The 21,276-nt window shown below is 34.3% G+C and overlaps 2 long non-coding RNA genes across 5 annotated transcripts in view; one reads left to right on the top strand and one right to left on the bottom strand.

Moving 5' to 3' along the window:
* Positions 1-21,276, top strand: part of LOC149788845 (uncharacterized) — a 147,999-nt gene that overhangs the window by 89,655 nt on the left and 37,068 nt on the right. For 2 of the 4 annotated variants that reach the window (XR_016424261.1, XR_016424263.1), the window contains one exon: positions 8,992-9,462. The exons of the other annotated variants lie outside the window; for them this stretch is intronic. This is a non-coding gene — a long non-coding RNA (uncharacterized LOC149788845). Of the gene's footprint in view, positions 1-8,991; positions 9,463-21,276 lie in introns of those variants that run through there. 4 annotated transcript variants of the gene reach the window in all.
* Positions 21-4,230, bottom strand: LOC149788847 (uncharacterized). The gene is made up of 2 exons (XR_016424449.1): positions 4,101-4,230; positions 21-298 (listed from the first exon to the last, which is right to left on the bottom strand). It is a non-coding gene; the product is annotated as an uncharacterized LOC149788847 (long non-coding RNA).

The following is a 21,276-nucleotide window of genomic DNA, read 5'->3' on the forward strand; positions in this document are numbered from 1 at the left end:
TGAGGTTGACATACACGAAAGAGACTTGCATCAACGTTTATTAAGAAATACATTAATCATTTGAAGTACATGTCCAATATGACAGTTCTGACTTGATCATAATGTAGTATATTTTAATTTGTAACAAATGTTCATAAGAAACATGTTTTATCTCTTCATTTTCACTTTCCAAAGAGGCTCGATAAGATACGCCCCTGTCTGGTACAATGACGTTTGTCCCCGCTCAATGTATAACCCATCATGCAGGCATCACACGAGTACCATGCAGTGCAGCTAGTACATTTAATCACTCCACACGCTGTAATAATAATAATGATAATAATAACAATAATAATAATAATAATAATAATAGTGCTAATAATGACAATAATAAAAATAGGGCCGAAGAAGTCGTAGAAGAAGACGAAGAGGAAACAAACAGCTTCATACCAGGAACATATCAACGATAAAATGTACACAAGATGTAACAATATCATTTTAATAAAGCTGCCGAGCACGAAGTACTACTACTGTAACTACTACTACTACTAATAATAATACAGATTACTTGCAACAAAACTTTTCGCCGATGCGGAAGTTTAGGATAATGCACACAGACATAAACTCAAATATACGGTCTACACACCTGAACACATGTTGGTCAGCCCTCAAAAATTGAACTCCCCCGACGGACAGATGGGAGGACCCATAATTTATATATTTGTTACATTATAAATATATAAATACTAATGACACACTACCAGCCTAGCGAGGTTAAAATGTAAAAGTATCTATTTTGTTATTTTCAATATTAACTAAGTACACGTTGATTATTGTCCCCAGAAATTCCATTTAGGGCATACGCCATTTTAGAACACTAACATCTAACTGCCGTTCGCGGTGGTGCTAGTCTTAAATTCTGCCTTCAATTGTATGCGAGAGCAGTTGCAGCTTCTCGTGGGTCAGTGATTCTTCTCGGAGTTTTCCTAGGTTCTTTCTCCACCAGATTTACTGGCCAACTTGAATAGAATATCATGAGCTGACAAATGGCATAACTCATTTAACAACAGCAACAGCATACGAATTACAAGGAACATAATAGAAGTGTTTGGATCATTCATTCCTTATTTTACTAGCATTGGACTCTATAGGTCGAATCGAATCAAATTAGCAACAGCATTTGCAAAATGTCGATAGTGACAGTATTAGTTCTAAATATCGTTGCTACAGTAGTAGCAGTCGAAGCAGCAGCATTAGTAGTAGTAGTAGTAGAAAATCGGCTATAACAGTAGGAGTAGTGGTACTTAGGGGTAATTCTACTGAAACGGTAGTCACAAAAGTGGTAATAATAGTAGGAGTAGCAGTAACAGTAGCAAAATGATTCCTAATGAGAGTAGACGTGGCAAGAAAAGTAGCATAATGCGTCCTAATAACACTTCAGTTAGCAGTAACAGTAGTAAAGCGAGTCATAATAACAGTACAAGTATAATAATATCCTCAAAGGATCTATCCCATTCGCATCTGCGCGAGACCATCACTCCAAGAGGTATACAGTTGGACATGTTTTCATACCATCCAACATGTTTATCGATGGTACGACACAATAAAATGGGGCCCCGAGTTGCCGAGTGGCCTAGAGGACTGCCATATCACCTCTGTCTGCTTCAAACAGAGTATCTCGTTCAGCTAATGTGATTATGCGAGTTAGCTTGTCGGTATCTTCTCTTCGATCCGTGATTCTTTCCTGGGTTTTCCAGGGTTCTTCCTCCACCATTTATACTGTCCTCCATGTATTGCCTATCTTGTACTGAAAAATGGCGTTAAACCCTACAAGAACAACAGCAACACAATAATCTTGGAAATATTGGCAGATAATATGACATGCGATTGTATAAAACTATAATGGTGGATATGTTTCATTAAAAATGGCAAGACGTCGCAAGATAATATAATGTTGGACATGTTGTCATTCAATAAGTCAAGCGATGGGACGTTAGTATAATGTATATTTCGTTGACATTCCAAATGACAAGCAATGGTACGACACTAACTAGAATTGAAAGTTTTTTTGTCAGAAATAAAATAATGACTCAAATACCAAAATCTTTTCAAGAAGAAAATGCGGAGAGATAGAGTGCAGTTATCGTTAGACAGCTAATGTGTCCAGTCTGATTATCACACAATGTATTTGGTCCCTATGTCGTAATAGGCCGTTTCATTATGACGCCATTTCTTTCGGCTGTATGGCTTTATATACATAATTTCGTTATTACACCATGTATTTTGCAATATGGCTATATATACCGAGTTTATTTTTATACTCCGTATATGGGTCGAATGGTTTATTAGCACAGGAAAAACCTATGCAATTTAGCTAAAATGGGCCGCATGTCTTTACCTAGAGATTTTCTTTACTAACCATGACAATGAACCGTATGTTTTTATAACCGATTTTCAATATTACACCATGTGTGTTTGCCGTTCGGCTTTATATGCCGAGTTTATTTTTATACTATGTATATGGGCCGTATGGCTTGATATACTGAATTTTTTATACTAAGTATATGGGTCTTATGGCTTAATATGTGCACAGGAAAACCTATGATATTTAGCACCTACTACCAAACACGAATTTTTAGATTATTTTTGGCCATAGCTATTACGTCAAAACAAACAATCTGGCAATAGGAAAACGAATTTAGCTTTTTAAAATCTCTAAATTTTTCAAAGATAACACTGTCCAAAATATTTAAAAGTTTTTTTTAAACAAGACTTGCAAAATGTATATGGGAGCAAATGCAGATGTATCTCAACAGCATAATGGCATGCATTCGAAACATATTCTGATGTTGTGGGGGTAGATTAAATTTTGTAACTATCTCTATTCAAATTACACTCTGACATTTTGGATGAGTGATCAGAACATTATTGCTTCGATGTATTCAAAACTAATTTTTCTGTTGTGGGGAAGTGACCTCAGCATTGTAACTACGAACTGCCTCTTAAATAGACTGATTCCTAACTAAATGTAACTCGTTCGGACATGATCAACGTTATGTAGTATTTAAGAACTAAACAAACTTGAAAGCATCTTTTCTAGTGATGATTTATTAAATATGTTGTACGTCACTGCAAGTACCATTATTTAATGCACATTAGACAGTGGAAAACATTCAATTAGAGTAAGATTTAGGTCAAATAATAAGGAGCTTAATTTAAATGATTTTTTTGTACTGTACAATAAAGAATAAAATGATAATGTATTTAAGCATGCACATATAGTTGAAATGATACATACAGTTTTTATTTTTTCTGATTATAAATGTATGCGTCTTCGCACTCCCCTGGATTTATAATTTATATTTTAATAATCCATGAAGACAAACATTTACTCTAGCTACATTTTACATACAATGTAACAAAGGACATGCCTAATGGCTGGTCAATGCACACTTAAGTATTCCATCCAATCTCTAGCCAGTATATACATTGTTTCCGAAGTTAATACAGTGAAGTTAATTTACGCGAATAGAACATATTGTACATTTACATGATGCGTTCAATTTATTGGTAATGCAAATATCTAGTATATAAATCCCTTACACACCTTTTACATCTCCAACAAATTAATATGCAAAGACAAGACTATGCAGAAGATAGAAAATTGCATACACATAGATGATAAGTCCTAAGATATCAGACGCATAAGCTAATACATTTTTATCCATAATGGAGGAATTTCTACCCAATACCACGTGTAATGGATGAAAGCCATCCGTTAGGGCAACAAACAGCTACAAAGATAAAGGCAAGATTAGAAGTTAATAGGTCAAATATGAAGCTCATTAAGGTGACAGCATCAGCGTTTCAGAAAGGTACATGCCCAGACTTTGCAAAATAACCTCTCACGTTTTTAAGAGTGATTTAAAATGTTAAAATATGAGGTTGATAGTACATTAGTTGGAGAGAAATCGATCTAGGAGTGATGTTGATATTAATTTGAATGTATTGGGTATATACAGTTTTACTCTGCTGACGTGAATTCACACAGCGAAAAAACAAGTTAGAATGATCAATGTATGAATAAAACATTTAAATAAAATTAAATAAAATATACTTACGAACAGTGAATTGGCCGTATGCAGGTTTCATGCATGTTGCTGCGAAACATAATAAAAAGAAAGAAAGAAAAATTTCTTTCATCGTGAATGTCGAATATCAACTCGCTTGCCTTCCGTTGATAGAATGAACGTACGACTGGGCCGACTACTCATTTATATACTCACCTGTAATTGTGCAGCGTAATTGGGAACAATAATTGCACATAAAACTGCGTATCACTTAATTTAAATTTAGTGCTAGGCGTAATGAATCATATTTCTTACAATGTTTTCTTCAAGGTCGAACGTAAACAAAATTATTACATTTATCAGATTATTTTTCTGGCGAATAGCTACCCTTTGAAAATTTCAACTTGTAAGCAGTGGAAAGCAACAATAAAGTCTAACGAAAATACACAGCATTCATTCGAATAGATATATTTATATAGTCTGCAATATAACTCATTTGGAACTTTCTCTTAAGCTGTGTGCAGGTTAATGCGTATTACAGTCTTGATGACATTTAATGCAATGGATTTCATGCAAATGCTAAACAATACAAAATATTTTACTAACTGAGTGATTTTGTACCGTATTGTAAATATTTAAGTTACAAGCAATGACTTCATGTCCTGTTCTGTAGATATAGATTCGATTTTTTTAGTTATATTTAACTACAAAGAAAATAGAAAGTGCTTCTTTTGGGCCTGAGATCGGTGCTCATATCGAACTTTTCACAAATGATTATTTCGGTACGTTCTCGAGTGTTCATTCCAGACCGCCTTTGAGAAACACTTATTTATATTTCTGTAAAGCCGAGTAGAGGTTGAGTAATGATTGTAAACGTTAATCGTAGTATAGTTTGAAAAATCCACTAATTCAAACAATTACGCGTGGTTATGTTAATCAAATATAATTGAGTGATTTGCTTGAATAATGAAAATGGCATCATTCCTGGTGATTATCCTTTCAAATCTAAAACCTTACTCATAATTTTGTCTTGACACTATTACGGATGCACTTTTCAACAATCTCGATGGTATAATATTTGACAATTCTTCATTAAAGGATATGCCTCCTTGTGCCATGATTGCAAAACAAATATGTATTATTTCAATACAATTGTGTTTTAATGTGGGAGTTGTAAAATCCATCGCATTCAAAAGCGCATTTCTTCTAATATTCCAAGTCAGCGAATTTAGACTCAGTAACATTAATAATGACATGAAAAAGCCAAGAGAACATACAGTCGAAATTTTGTGAATACTTGAGTTCTGGCGGAAGTTAAGGAGCAGTAGAGAGAGTGCAGGGACACGTTTGTCACTGATAATCCAAGTACCGTCTACTTCACCCTGAACAAATATCTTTTTTTCTCTTCTGATAATTAATAATCGTCGTATCATCGACACCATCGGTGTTGCGTACCATCTCCATCTATGCGAAATTAATTTTTAACATTACAAATACTTTTAATAATATATGACATCAAACAGAGCTGGTCTTGGTGGGTCAAGTGTCCTTCTAACAAGATCAAACCTATATTCAGGCATACACTTAATCTTTGATAATAACTCTTGTATATTATAATTAAAAGAAATATATATATATATATATATATATATATATATATATATATATATATATATTTATATATATAGATATATATATATATAGAAAGATAGATAGATAGATATCATTGTTCAAACAAATAATAAATGCAAATTTTTTATGATAGGCTCTACAACTCATTGTTACGAAGCTTGCGTAAACTGTTAGGATTTTACTTACAATGTGTACGGAGAGGGAGTTTAGGACCTAAACCGTGTTTGAAATGTGGTGTTGTGGTTAGAGGAAAAACACAGCTGTGTGTGCAGTGTTTTGGTAAAAATCACAGAGAGCTGAACAGATATTATGATGCAAAATGTAATACTGATAATAATGACAAGGTCATACGAAATGCAGAAGATAATATCGCTAGATTTTCAAAATAATTATATAGACAAATGATCATTGAGACAAATAATATTATATATAAATGGGGAATTTGTGAAACATTTCATCATCAACATGTCAATAATACTGGTTATCTTATATTCATTACCGTGGGAAATAAAATGTATCTTTGCCATACATTTATTTACGACTGTGTTCGGGGGGTAATCGAAGACGGTCTTGTGTCCGATCATATTAATGGGCTCAAACTCGATAGTTCATTACAAAATTTACGAGGACTTAAACTGATTGAGAATTGTAAATTTGGTAAGACTGTAATGATAATTAAGCCAAAGTAGTTGTAACTACAAATGTAGTGACAGGCGAAAAAATAGATATTCAATCGACATATGCAGCTGGCAAATATTTAGATATTTGCTGGTATTCAGTATACATTGTCGCAAATAATATAACCAAATCAGCATATTCGAAGAAGTATAGACAGAAAATAATACTTCATTATATCCCATTCTGTTTGCTGCAAACTCTCCAGATGAAGAGAGATACCTCTGTCGAGAAAAGCTCTCTCTGGTGATATTGCAATTTCTGCTTAAGTTATATGATCAATACGTGTTGGATTAAAATAGTCAATTTCTGATACAACTTGATTTTTTAAAATGTTATATAGTTTCAATGATTTTTATTTTTGATCATCATTAATATACTCCAGATTAAAATTTTTAAATAGATTTACTAATGGTGCAGATATGTTATAATTTTGTTTTTCATTTGTGAGGAACTTAAGTTTGGTTCTGCTGGTTTTTATGTTCTGAAGAAACCTCAGGCCAACCTTAAACTGATCGGATCGAAGATTTATAAGTATCTGCAACATAATCTCATAAAGTTGGTTATCAATTTAATTATGTGCTGGAATTCATCATTGACTTGTTCGATTTGATATGTACCTGTGGCAATTCCAAAAATTTGCTAATCGGGAGTTTCATCATTTTTATAATTATTTGCAAATACAAGCGAATTAGTTGCTGGCAATCCACCGAATAATTTTAATAACATATTTGACCAGCTCGTAATTATTCTAGCGATCTTTCTTGCGCTGGAATTGCAGTTGCTAAGTTAACGTTAAGTTCAGTGTTTTTGGAGCTTGCTGATATCATAATTGTTTTTGACGGGGCTGTATTAATTACAATTTGCTTGAGTAATTCGTTCGGCGTTGACATTATTATTATTATTATTATTATTATTATTATTATTAGTATTATTAAAACCAGATGTAGATTCTATCAAAGTCATTGCTTCCTTGTAGATTTTAACCATCTCTGTGAACTCAAAATCTGATATTTATTTTATCACAAAGGATAATATCGAATAATTTGGAGCAAGCTAGTATCGCTGTACGTAATTGTATTATATAAGCATGCAATTTATTGCTTGGAAATGTGCATATTATGTGCGATGATATTAAGAAGGCCAGCAATTGTTCATGCATCTGAAACACAAGTTGTTACAACTGCTGATGCCATCACTAGTGATAGTGTAATTGTTGATAATAATTCACCAGTTCCAGCAATAACAGCAGACACTAAATAAACAAATGTCAGCAACAATTACACGTTTGCTATATTGTTTTTACTTTTACTGTATTATGTTCAAGGATATTTTTTTAGTTTTGTTTACCATTCTCATGCTTGATTATATAATCAATTTTGAGCTGCACGTTGAACGTTGATGGGAATGTTCCTTATATTTTAATTATTTGGCGACTAATTCAGGACACCAATAGTAAATTAAGCCGAATCTCTTTTTTTCGGGCTCCACAGTAAATATTTTGTCGTTTTACTCCAACATCAGTAACAAATATCCAGGAGGTACAACTGACGCAGTCAGTGGAAAACGAAGTTTGAAATTTTTAATGGAATTATTGACTGGTGATCGTAATGCTTGTCCAGATGCTACTTTATATACTACACTGTGGGTAATTGTTTTATTTTAGAGTGTTATTTATCGACGTCTTGAGGTGTTTCCCTAAAACAATCAACAATGCCATTTATTCTTTTTCGAAAACCGGAAACAGTTTTTACATGATTAGTATAATTTGTTCTTAATGAAAGCATTTCATTATTAACTAAAACGAAAGTGTTATTGGTAGGGTGCATGTTTTCGTTACAGCGTCATTATCTGATTCTGGTTCTCCAAGACCAGCAATTTTATTTTTAGACATATTGAGAGAACTAGTGATTTCATCACCGGATACTTGCACTCCATCACGAATGCTCACTAATATCGTTGACATAATAACACCGGGTTTAATTTTTACATTACCATCAAACATATCTATGTTATTTTCAGTTGCTTTGCCATTAATTTTAACGATATCTTTGAATGCAAGATTGCTTGTTTTTAGTTTTCCTTGCTAATCGTGAAATACAACCACTTCGTTTGGATGTACAATTGCAAGCTTGAATAATTCAGATATTTCATCACTAATCTGTTTTCTTATATATTCATACGTTATTCCATCGGATTTTTTGTTGTTGTTGTTTAGATGAACATAGTCCGTAAATATGAACCATTGGTAATGTTGAAAACCAGACTGGAGTTTTTATTTTGTTTACGTAATTTAAAAACTCTTTTGGTGGCGCCAGTCCATACCAATCAAAATAAATAATTTTACGTGGACCAATCGTGTTTGACACCAAATGAGTACCGGAACGTGTATCGATATTAATGACTCCAGTTTCAATATTGTTTTATTTCTTGAAATTAGTCACGAATGAAAATACCTCTGAAAGGTTTGTTATGTTTAAATTTTTAGCAGCATGAAGTATATCAAAATTTGACATTGTAAATATCAACGAAGTGTTCCCGGAAGTCTCAGTCCTCGGCCGTATCGATGAGGAGTTTCTCCTATCCTTAGACACCCTCCCCTGTTTTAAATCCTTGTCATGTTGCTTTCTTTAAGGCAATCCCGTGAGGAGTTAAAACAGCACCGAGTGCAGCTGCTTCTGCAACAGCTGGGACCGCAACGGCTATTGACACTGGTAGAGCTGTAAGAAGTGGAAATATAATGCCTCTTTTAATTGAGTCTGTTACTGCATCAGCAAAAATATTGAGTGTAACGCCTGTGTTTGATTGTTTCCTGATTTGGCGTTCAGGTAGTGATAATATATTTTGACCACCTGTGCTCTGATCTTCTTTTGTGATATTTGTATTAAACAGTCTTTTGCAGAATTTGATTAAAGTCTTTTCAATATGACCAGAGATCAGACTGACACTAACATGATGATATGAAATAAATATCGTGAGGAATTTAATTACATGTTTTCTATCGGTATATCAACAGCACGCATTCGCCCGAAAGTGCCTTCAATTATCATTGATTTATCGCTGTGTAAAACTTCATTTGCTTTATGATTAGGAATATCTACATCAACTTGTGTTTCTTGACTTTCATTCAGGTTTTGTTTAAGAGCATCACGAACAGGAAGATATCTTTTAAATGCTTCTAATCTTTCTTGAGCTAGTCTACTAGTGTAAGACTCCATTTATTGATATAATAACGATTTAATTACAGCAGCAGAGAGGGTGCGACCTCAAATAAGTGTCGCGACAGGTAAATAAACTTTGAAAAACACAAACGATAGAGAAAAAGTAACCTATTTAGAGGAAATCTCATTAAGTTTTAGGCTTGAGTTTGACGTTATTGACCTTATTTATTTGTTTTTTTTTCGTATGAGGTTTTATGTTTATAAATGGACTTTTTAACAAGTGGTATGTTTACCCTCTCAGCTGCTTAGAGTGCACTATCAGCAATTATAAGATGGAAAAGCATCAAAACACATGTTCTTATTTGGTCTCGATAATATATCCCAAATCGCTTATAAGCGATACTCGGCATTTGTGCAAATCAGTTCGTTCATAAGAACTAAAGCCACGCCTTACTTGCAGTAGATTTCATACCTCACGTTCATCCTTCCCCAACGATGTATGTCCACAGCGATAAGAATGTCACCTCATCTTAGGGACAATACACACTCACACTTTCTCTAACCATGCATGAAAAACAAAACGTACTCCAACAAATATTATTCTACATCTCTTGGATTTGATTTGGCTTGGTTTCTTCAACGGATATCCGATCACGTTTGATGCATTTGTTGACTCGAGTCTGGCGAGTGGAACGTGGAAGGAGTACGGAGTGGAAACACAGAATCGTGGGTAAAATGCGGAATCGAACATGTGTCACAAATATCTTTTTTAGAATACCTTTTGAATAAAAACAAGTCATGATAACACGTGATTAATAGTGTTTTATCTGCATATATCCGAACCAAACTTGCACCAGTTTTTCTTACCCTTTATGGAAGTGTATTGATACCAAATTTTTACAACGTACCCAACCATAAACCTTACAAATCGTTGTTGTTTTTGATGATGGTGATGATGAGGGTTCCAACGGTTACTGGAGAAGGTTTTATTCATCTCGGAAGATTATTTTTATCACCTGATCACCGTTATCAGCTGCTTACAATGTCGACATCACTTACTCGTGGTTGCTTCCTTTCTGAAGTTTTAATGGTAGGTTACTGCGTGGTAAGAATGCGTCTATTGATTTCTGTCTGGATACACATTGCCATACGTGCAGTAAATATAAGGTAACTCGAATTTTGAGGTGCAAATTATCTGAGCGACTATTCGTATGAACTATTGGTATAATTTAGTATTATCTAATTGTTTTGTCAGTGCACATTGTTCATTAGTATTATCTAATTGTTTTGACAGTACACATTGTTCATTCGAATAAATAACATTTTTATAAAAGTTTGAGAACATACAATTTGTACTCTACGTAGATTCTCATATCGCATTGCCTGAAACATGTAAGCACCATCTCCTATGCTATCTAGAAGACGCAGGCATGAACAAAAGGATATTACAGATTCGGTGGTATCACCGACAGCACGTTGCAGACACATCTGCCTGTTGGCTTAGTAATTAGTTCTCATATGTACACTGTTTATAAATATATTTAATAATTGACTCTAATATATTCCAAATCTGAAATGAGCAGAAGGCTTAATACTCGATGTCATGTCCATCAACTCACCTTAATGCATTACATTTTATACTCACATTTACCAACTTAAATTTGCCACCGACTGTAGCTAGATCAAGTTCACTAGAATTAAATGTACATGATCCCAAATAATCCAATCCATATTTTAAAAACTGTATCCGAATTCTGATAACGCCATAAAAATAGAAATCACTGCTTAACATACAACTTTGGCAGATACAGCCACACTGGATAGTCTTATTAGCAACCTATGTTTGGAACTTCATGCCGTTTGACATACACAATTATAACTGAGTTTCTGAATTTTCACTTGCATGAAACACCTGCTGTCGGTACGTAAGATACCTCTACCCTACAACTGCGTTCAAATTGAAACACGGTAAAGTTGCATACAAGAACACTGAGCAGAAGTCACGTGATTCGCTTGAGCAGGTTTAAACCGGACCGTTCTATCAGCAACAACAACAGCAACATCAACAACAATAATAATACTAATCCTAATAATAAAAATAATAAAAAACTAATAACAATACTAATAATAATACTTCATACTGTCATTTGAAAAACAAAATTATAATAGAGTTAGTGAAATTTTAAGTCCATTGTCGAATGACAAAAGCTGCTGTCGGAACGTAATTTACCTCTAGAAGATGACAGTGCTCAAATAGAAACACGGTATAGCTGCATATAAGAACTCTGCGAATACGATACGTTTTGACTAGGTTTAAACCGTACCGTCGTATGATAAACAACACCAACAATGCGTTGCTACTACTACTGCTACTACTACTATTATTACTAATACTAATAATAATACTAATACTACTGATAATGATAATGTGGATTTCGTACAGGGTCTAAACTTTAGAAGCTCCAACAGTTTTACAATATTAGATAACATATCAGAAACATATACAACATCGAGATTGCTAAACCAAACACCACGAAATTACCAAACAGAAACATGTTGACAATACTGAAGTAAATTAACATTAATAAGACTTTAGGTCACCTTTTGTTGCATCAAGATTGGAGTTTTATGAGCACTCTTGAATCATAACACGATTTGATTGTATATAAAATAGGTGAGCAATTCGCTCCACGTAGATTGGCCCTGGTAAGCAAAAATATTATTTTCCTTATGCCTTAGTTTTGCCATTTGGAATAATGTGATTGCAAGTTTATAGATGGAGTTTACACATAGGTGAGGTAAGATATTTATATTGAAAATGGACCCAGCTAATGAAATCTAGCATAGTGAACTGATGTTGTGCTTGATTCTGGATCGATTGGGTAGCCACAAATGGTTACAGAGGAGGGGTAGATGTGCTCAGCGTTTTTGTACTCTAATGATCAACCGAGCAGTCGTGTTTTGTATTTTCTAAAGTATCAGTAATATATACTGAGACAAACCAGACCAAGGATAACCATCTTTGTCCAGTCTCGCAAAAACTAAGGTGACACAAGTGTTTTAGTGGCATCAACGTAAAGAAAATTGTTAGTGGGGATGATGTGTCACAGTTCCAGATATATAACATTGTTAATGTTCATTACATGTTGGTGTAATGTGACCGTACTGTCTACAGTGATATATAGATATCGTAGTGAGTAAATGTTATGTCGATTTTGCTGATACGTATCGTTTGTGTTAAAGGACGTGAATGAGAAAGTCTGTGCGTGGTCATCAGGATGCCTCAGTTTCATCATCATTCATCAACTGCATGTTTTATGTCATCCGTTTACTTCATATCGGAAATGGATATATCGATGTCTTGATGGTTATCTCAACTTCTGTTGAGCGGCCAGATGTGTATATTTGTCATCCACGTACATTGGTGAGAACTTAATGTCTATCTATCATGCTTGAGAACGACTGATATTTTATAAGGAAGGAAAGGTGGCCATGAACATAACCTTGTCGAACACCAAAACATAGATCAGCTTGGTTGGATTGTTGTCCATTTAAATACACTTTTTGTGTCATGTTGACCATGTTGATCTTTAACCATAGCCAGGTTGCATCTTGAATACCAAATACATCATGGAGAGAGTAAATTGGTATATAAAGGTATATTTTGCCAAATACCGCACAGAAAGAAGTTGAGAGCTATACTATTTTGACTATCCAAAGGTAATGGAAGGTCTCTATCTACTCTGTGAAGCGCTGTTTCAGTACATTGGCGAGGGTGATATGCAAATAATAGATTGCTGAAAAGGTTTTTTTTGTAGTCAGATGAGAAAGAAATTGGGATAGAAAATCTTTTTCCAAGAATTTCTAAATAAATTGAGGTTACAAACGAGGTAGAAGTTCTTTAGAAAGGTTGGATCATGGATTGGTTTCTTTAACAGAGGCTTTACAATGGCAGGTTTGAAAAATGACTGGAATTCCCGAGATGAGCCAGAAGTTATAATGACATCGGTAATGAAGACAACATTCAATCTAAACACTCGGGCAGAAGAACAACATTTGTATCATTCTTTCAACAGCTTCATAAATCTACTTTTGAATAGTGAGGCTGGTGGAAAGCCACAAAGAATGCAGCCTTACAGCGGTCTCGTTCAGCAGTTAGAAGCTTGACCCATACACTCTTATATAAAGGAGAACATATTTGAATTGATATTCTACACAAGTTTGCTGGGACATATCTTTCAAACAATAAACTCAACCACTTGTCAAGATGAAAAGATGCATAAGAACGCTCATCTATATCGATAAAAGCAAGGGACTTCTATTAGTGTAGCCTTGTCAGCGATGGAGTAGGTACAGTTGAAATTGTAGTAGCAGTTGTTCGCAATGTGGTGATGTTAATCACATATCATGAGATCCTAACCCTAGGAAAGAGTGGGTCTATAAGAAGCAAGAACATCTAGAGACAGCAAGAGACAGGACAGAGAGAGACAGAGAGGGACAGAGAGAAAGACAGATACAGGGAGACAGAGAATGGGGGCGGGGAATTTATTCATATGAAAAACGTTATGGTCCTTCATTGCAAGAAGTAAAATTCGTCTGTTTTTGTGCCTGATGCTCAGTACATATCAATATACAAAAAGCTAAGCATGCAGATGAAATGTCAGAACGTTTCTTTGCCCAGAGATACACCGCAGTCGACGAAGGAATAATTTGATAATGCGACCCATAGACAGCAAGTGCGGCCCACAAGTAAGATACTCTTGCAACAAAGTGATTTAACGAGAGATAACATGGTAGATGGAGGGCACAAAAGATGAATGAAATTAGCAATAAGCAAGAAATAATAATGTAATTTTATTTTACAAAACCTAGTTTAATACTACCATTTTGACATTCCAATGTCTTAATGACTTACATATATTAAACCCTAACCCCATCCACCAGCAAATATTTCGTAAGTAGTCTCTGCTTACGGTCAGATTTTTCAACGAAGATCTTTCATCTGTCGTCAACCTTTTATCACGACTCTAATTTTAGCTGCAAAGTGTAAACACATGTTTTTAATGGTAGAGTTAATTTATGTGTCTAGCTGACATGCACAGCAGTATTAACAACATGACAGTTCTTGCTAGAAATGTGTTTGAGTATGTCTATCGATTAACAAATGCTATACTATCGAGCTCCTCAATGTAATGCTCAATCACTAAGGTAGATAAACAGTGCAAAAAACATAAGTTTTAACAATGAAACTATGAGATATGGACTGCAGACAACTACAGTCGATGACTTACAAGGACAATCATGGCTCAACAGTTTTGTTCTTTTCAAATGATTTAAGTTTAAAGTTTTTTTAAGTCCCATATTTTCCTGACTGATTATCCTCGATATTTTAAAAAGGCCTGCTACCTGTTAAGTATTGTCAAAAGTACTCTTATTTTATTTTGTGTCTGATTGATGGATATAAGTTGAATGTCAGTTTAATTATAGCAGAGTATACATTTTAGTTTTACTGGCAATGTGCACCTATAAAAAAATGCAGTAAGTTCTTATAACACTAGGCCTTAACTTCTTTCAACTCTACATGTATGCACTTTGAGATGATGATACTACTGTGGCAAAACATGAAGCCCATTAAGGTTGTTTCACCAAATATTCTTGTCTTTACATAGGGAATATTTACACAATAACCTCTCAGACGAGGTTTTTAGAAGTGATTTAAACATTTTTAAATCTTAGGGTCTTACTTTATTACAGTGAATAAGAATGCATCATGGTGCTATGATGACATTAATTTTAATGTTTGATATCTACAGTTAGATTGTGCTGGTCTGAAGTCACACAGCCAAAATACTATGTTAAATGATCAACGTATGGAGATAACATTTATAACAAAATACTAATGAACAGTCAATTGGCAATAGGCAGGTTTCATGCATGCTGCTGATAAACATAATAAAGCACTGAAAATAAACTTTACTTGATCTTGAATGTTTAATGTAAACATGCACGCCATCAATTGTTAAAACTAACACATGACTGATCCGCCTTTTTCTTTACATATATTCCCGAAATTGCGCAATAGAATTGAATATGATCGTTTCAACTACAAAAGCCGAATGTACTTACGTTTAAATGCTTCACTAAACGTATTGACTCATCTTTATCTTACTAGATTTTCTTCTAGGTTGCACGTAATCAAAATTATTAAATTTATCTGATTTATTATTTTTTTTTTGGCGAGCAGCTACAAATTCGATAATTGCAAATGATATGTACTTCAAAGCTCCATGAAAGTCTAAAAAATATATACAGCATTCAATTCAAATGGGTATATTCTAGTCAATGCAATACAACTTACGTTGATCTTTTTTCCTAAGTTGTGTCCTGGCTAGTGCAAAGTACAGTCTTCGTGTGAATTGTAATACTTAGCTAATGTAATGGAATTTATGAAAATGCTAAACAATAAAAACAATTACGTAACTTGGTGTACATTTACCCTAATGTCAATTTAATTCGTAAAATGTCAGTATTCAACTCACCATCAATCGCTTCATGGCCTGTTTTATCGATATGTATTATATTGGTTTAGTTACTAGAATAAATGAGTTGACCCCAACTACCCCCTCTGTCTCAAGTAATGGCAGAAGTTTTTTTTTGCCGCAAAGAAAAAAGAACCTTTCACGAGAGTTTTTCTCTGGCCTTACTGCAGTGCCCCTTTTGGACCTTACACGGATTGTCATTTCGAACCCTAAGCTAGTGCTCATTTCTGACAATTCTCAAGTGCTCATTTTAGACAGCGCTTGAAGAAACACTTGTCCTATAGTGACCAAGCCGTGCTGAGTTGACGCTATGACTGATAACATTAATAGTCTCATAGTATACAAGCTCCACTCATTGAACAATTAAGACTGGTTATAGTTATATTCAAAAATGTCATTTAAAGATTTGCTTAAATAATGAAATTGGCATCATTCCTTATGATCGTTCTGTCCAAATCTAAGATGTAGACTTACGTTTCGTTTCACACTATTGCTGTCACAGTTTTCAACAATGTCGATAATATCATATTTGGTAATTGCTCATTAAAAGAAGTGCCGCCTTTCGTCGTGATTGAACATTTTAGTTAATTGTATTATATGCAGTTGTTGTATTTTTGTAATACAAATATGTTTTATATCGATAAAGATTATCCCCTCTGTGTCGGAATTCTAAAATCCCTCTCACACAATAATTCATTTCTTCCTATATTCGAACTCGGCAAATTTACATTCAGTAGCATTATACTATAAGGTGTGTCCAGCAAGCAAATCCAATTCTTCTGACGCTTTTGACTTAAAGTTCATTTGTTTCATGGAAAAAGCTGTTGCAGCAAATTTTCATGTAATGACGTATACAATCCCAGAGAACAGATAATGTGAATCTTTGCGTTCTGGTGGAAGCTAAAGTGCACAAACAACAGTCATGAAATGAACCAGCTTCAAAACAAATGTCCGAATTGGGTCTCGGGGTTTAATGGAAAGATAAAGCTGTTATGAACAAACTTGCGGATAAAGCGTTTGTCAGACATAACGTTGCCGCAGATTGGTTGGACCTTACAATCATTTTAAACGTACTTGCTGCGAATAAAACAAGATATCAATATGCTAATGAAAACAATGCAAGATAATTTTTATTTGTAAAATGAAAAAAAAAAGAAGTTCAACGACCACTTATTCCGTCCCTTTTTCTGAACTAATTTGCAAACTTTACAATATTCTCGTCATGCCGTTGATGTGTATAGAAATAACTGAACCAATTTCAAACTGCTGACGTCTATAGACATATTTTTTTTCTATGAATACAGACATAACTGAAACACATTCAAGATGTTAGGTAATAAAGACGTAATTGAGTCACATTCACACTGTACTAGAAATTTGCACCGCACTTGAAACTTAAACATTGTTTACATTTTTATTCGAAACGGATTTGACGACCAATCATTGATTAATGTGGCTTAACTATTTCTAAAAGTAAAATTGGTTAAAATGAAAAGGACCTTAGACAAACGCTTGTACTGCTCAGACTGTTCATAATAGTAATACATTCATTTGAGACATTCTCATGTCTGTAAATAATTGGACACATGGATATTGCTGTAAATATATTTTTCAGAATTGTCTCCCTATACATTCACTTCATTGATCGGTCTCTCGGTAAATACATTAGACAGATGGGGGTATCCATGTAAATACAACTGTCAGGTGGTTGTCTTTGTAAAATACCTTGACAGAAGTTATCTACAGAAATAAAATTGTCAGATGCTATACAGACATGTGATAGCTGTTGTAGATGTGTTATTACTATTTAATGTGAGTTATTTCTTAAGTAGTTTGTTTATTTCATTATATGCTGCAAGTAATTTAAATTTGAACATAACTGATGATCTTGTCCAAGATTACTAAACGTTTTGTAAACAACACTGGATAACAATAAGGATTAACTATGACTTTTGAAATTATTCACACAGCCTGATATTGTGTACATGCCCTACTCTGTGTGTGTGTGTGTGTGTGTGTGTGTGTGTGTGAATTAGATTTTTAACGTAGCTTAAACAATTTTTCAATGATATCGCTACCATGTCTGCAGTGTGACAGTTTATAGTGATGTCTAGCGCTGTGGCATCATGCCGCAGACATGTAGCATCATGTCCCACCCAGTCACATTATCCAGACACCAGGCCAACCAGTCCTAACACTAGCCCCTGAATCCCCTATTGTAACAAACCACCTACATTTTCAAGAACCCTTATCATGACTTCCCATTGGAATATAATAGAAAACATTTCTAATATACTATAAATCTTGTTGATTGGTAAGTTAGTCATTTGCAAGCAGCATCGGAGCAGAATTAGTTGGGCAGTATATTTGATTTGCGTGAAATTAATTTAATTACAAAACTCGTAACTGTATTAAAAGGGTCTCAAAAATTAAATTCTTGGTCATAGTGATTTGAAAATATGGTGAATAAAATGAGAGAAATAGTTGATTACATAATTGCGATTGAACTAAAGGCTGTCGGAACAAATTACGCCATTGGTATATTATTACATTAAAGACTACTGTCCACTACAAATACATCAAAATCTTCATCTTGGAGATTATTAGGAATAGCACTTTAGATTATTCAGAACTTTATTCATTAAGACTTGTGACAGCAATTCTAAGAATAGTTGATATATAATGCTCATTGCCGGAAGCTATTTTGACATTATCACTTTGTCATCTATGGATATAAATTATTTGTTCAGTTTTACAAAGCATGCTGCTTATCACTCTTTTCTGACACTTAGATTTAGACCATAGGGTTAGACATTGATCTCTCAAAAAATACATTTGTCTGATGGATCCCTCTGTAATTGCATTTCTCAGACGATCCGCTATGTTAATATATTTGACAGACACGTGTTTTCCCTCAATATGTTTGACAATTGGATCTCTCTGTCGAATCCTTAAAATAATTCATATCTGAAAATGGAAAGGATATGTATTTAAACCCTGAACACTTTTGACGTGGAATACGATGAAGAGATAAGAAACTAGTCAGAAAAAATAATCCTATATCTGCCACCATTTTTCGTAAATCATAACATTTGTTTAATTTATTCGAAATGATGTAATTTTTAATTCATGAAACGATATATTGATGTTTTAACCCATCACACAACATAATATATATATATATATTATTTAGGAGCATATTTTTAAAGGTCAACATGACTTTAGGCAGACTGATTTGTGTTTTCGCTTGTTGCGAGAGAGAGAGAAAGAGAGAGAGAGAAAGATAGAGAGAGAGACACATTGAGGTTGACATACACGAAAGAAAGAGACTCGAATCAACGTTTGTTAAGAAAGGCATGAATACTTTTAAGTACATGTCCAATATGACATGCGTTGATCATAATGTAGCATACTTAAATTTGTAGCTTTAATTTATAACAAACATTTTTTTTTCTCTCCATTTTCACTTTTCATAGAAGACCGATAAGATACGCGCCTATCTGGTATAATGTCGTTTGTCTCTGCTCAATGCATAACCCATCATGCAGGCATCACACGAATTCCTTTCCAATCAGCTACTGCATTTACTCACTCCACACCCTTTAATAATAATAATAATAATAATAATAATATTAATAATAATCATAGAATCGATGAAGTCGAATAAGAAGAATACGAAGAAGAGGAAACGAACACATACCAACGACAAAATTTACACAAGATATAACACTGTCAGTTTAATAAAGCTGTCTGGAACGAAGTAATACTGCTACTGATACTACTACTAAATCTACTACTACTACTACTAATACTAATATTAATTACTTGCGAAACAAATTTTCACAGATGAAGAAGTTTAGGATAATGCAGACAGACATAAACTCAAATATACGGTCTACGAACTCTAATATATATTGGTCAGCCCTCAAAAAAGAACTCCCCGACGGACGGATGGTTAGACACATTATTCCTACATTTGTTACATTGCAAATATATAAATAATAATGACGCATTGGCGCACTACCAGACGACAGAATACTAGTGATGTTAAATTTAAACGTATGGTATATTTTGTTATTTTCAATATTAACAAAGTACACGTTGATTACTCACCCCGGGTGCCCATTTAAGGCATTCGCCAGTTCAAAACGCTGAAATCTAACTTCTCGTGGGTTACAGCCTTAGGCTCTGGCATCGAGGAACGTGCGAGCGGTGGGTCAGTGATTATTCTTGGAGGTTTCCTGGGTTCTTAATCCACCAGATTTACTGGCCGACTTGAATATAATAGTAAGCGCTGAGAAATGGCATTACTTCCTTAACAAATGCAATAAAATATGTATTCTCTCGATGCTTGATGGTTAGCCCAACTTCTGTGGAGCGGCCAGCTGTTAATATTTGAGTGTCATCAACGTACATTCGTGAGAGATCTGATGTCTATATATGATGCTTGAGAACGACTGATTCCTTATAATGAAGAAAATCGGTCTTCAACATAACCTTATTGAACACGAACACATATATAAATTTTCTTGAATTGTTGTCCATTTACATGCACATTTTGCGTCATGTTGACCAAGTCGGACTTGAACCAAGCCACATTGCATCTTCAATATCAAATACATCATCGAGGCAGTAGATTAATACATTAAGTTATATTGTGTACAATGCCGCACACTAGGAGGGTGAGTACTGTACTATTTCCACTATTCAAATCTGATGGAAGGTTTATATCTGCACTGAGAAGGGCAGTTTCAATACAATGGCGATTGCGATATCAAGACCGAACATTGCTGAAAAGAGTCATTTGCAGTCAGATGAGATACAGATTGGGATATAAAATCTTCTACTAAGAATATATAAATAAATGTGAGGTTACAAACGAAGTAGTAGTTTCTTTTAAGTAGGTTGAATGAAGGGTTGGTTTCTTGAACAGAGACTTTACAATGGCAGTTTGAAAATTGACGGTAATTCCTGAGATAAGCCAGTAGTTATAATAACCTCGTTAATGAAGGCAATATTGAATCTAAACACTCGGGCAGAAGAACAATATTTGTTCGATTCTTTTAGCAGCTTCTGAACTATGCTTTTCAATAGTGAGGCTGGTGTAAAGCCACCGTGCATTCAGCCTTACATCGTTCTCTTTCATTAGCGAGAAGCTGGTTGCTAACACTCTTATACCATGGATAACACATTAGAATTGATACTCTTCACTAGGTTGCT

This window comes from Sinohyriopsis cumingii, chromosome 11 (genome assembly GCF_028554795.1).
Source record: "Sinohyriopsis cumingii isolate HCF-2022 chromosome 11, ASM2855479v2, whole genome shotgun sequence".
NCBI classification, from domain to species: Eukaryota; Metazoa; Mollusca; class Bivalvia; order Unionida; family Unionidae; genus Sinohyriopsis; species Sinohyriopsis cumingii.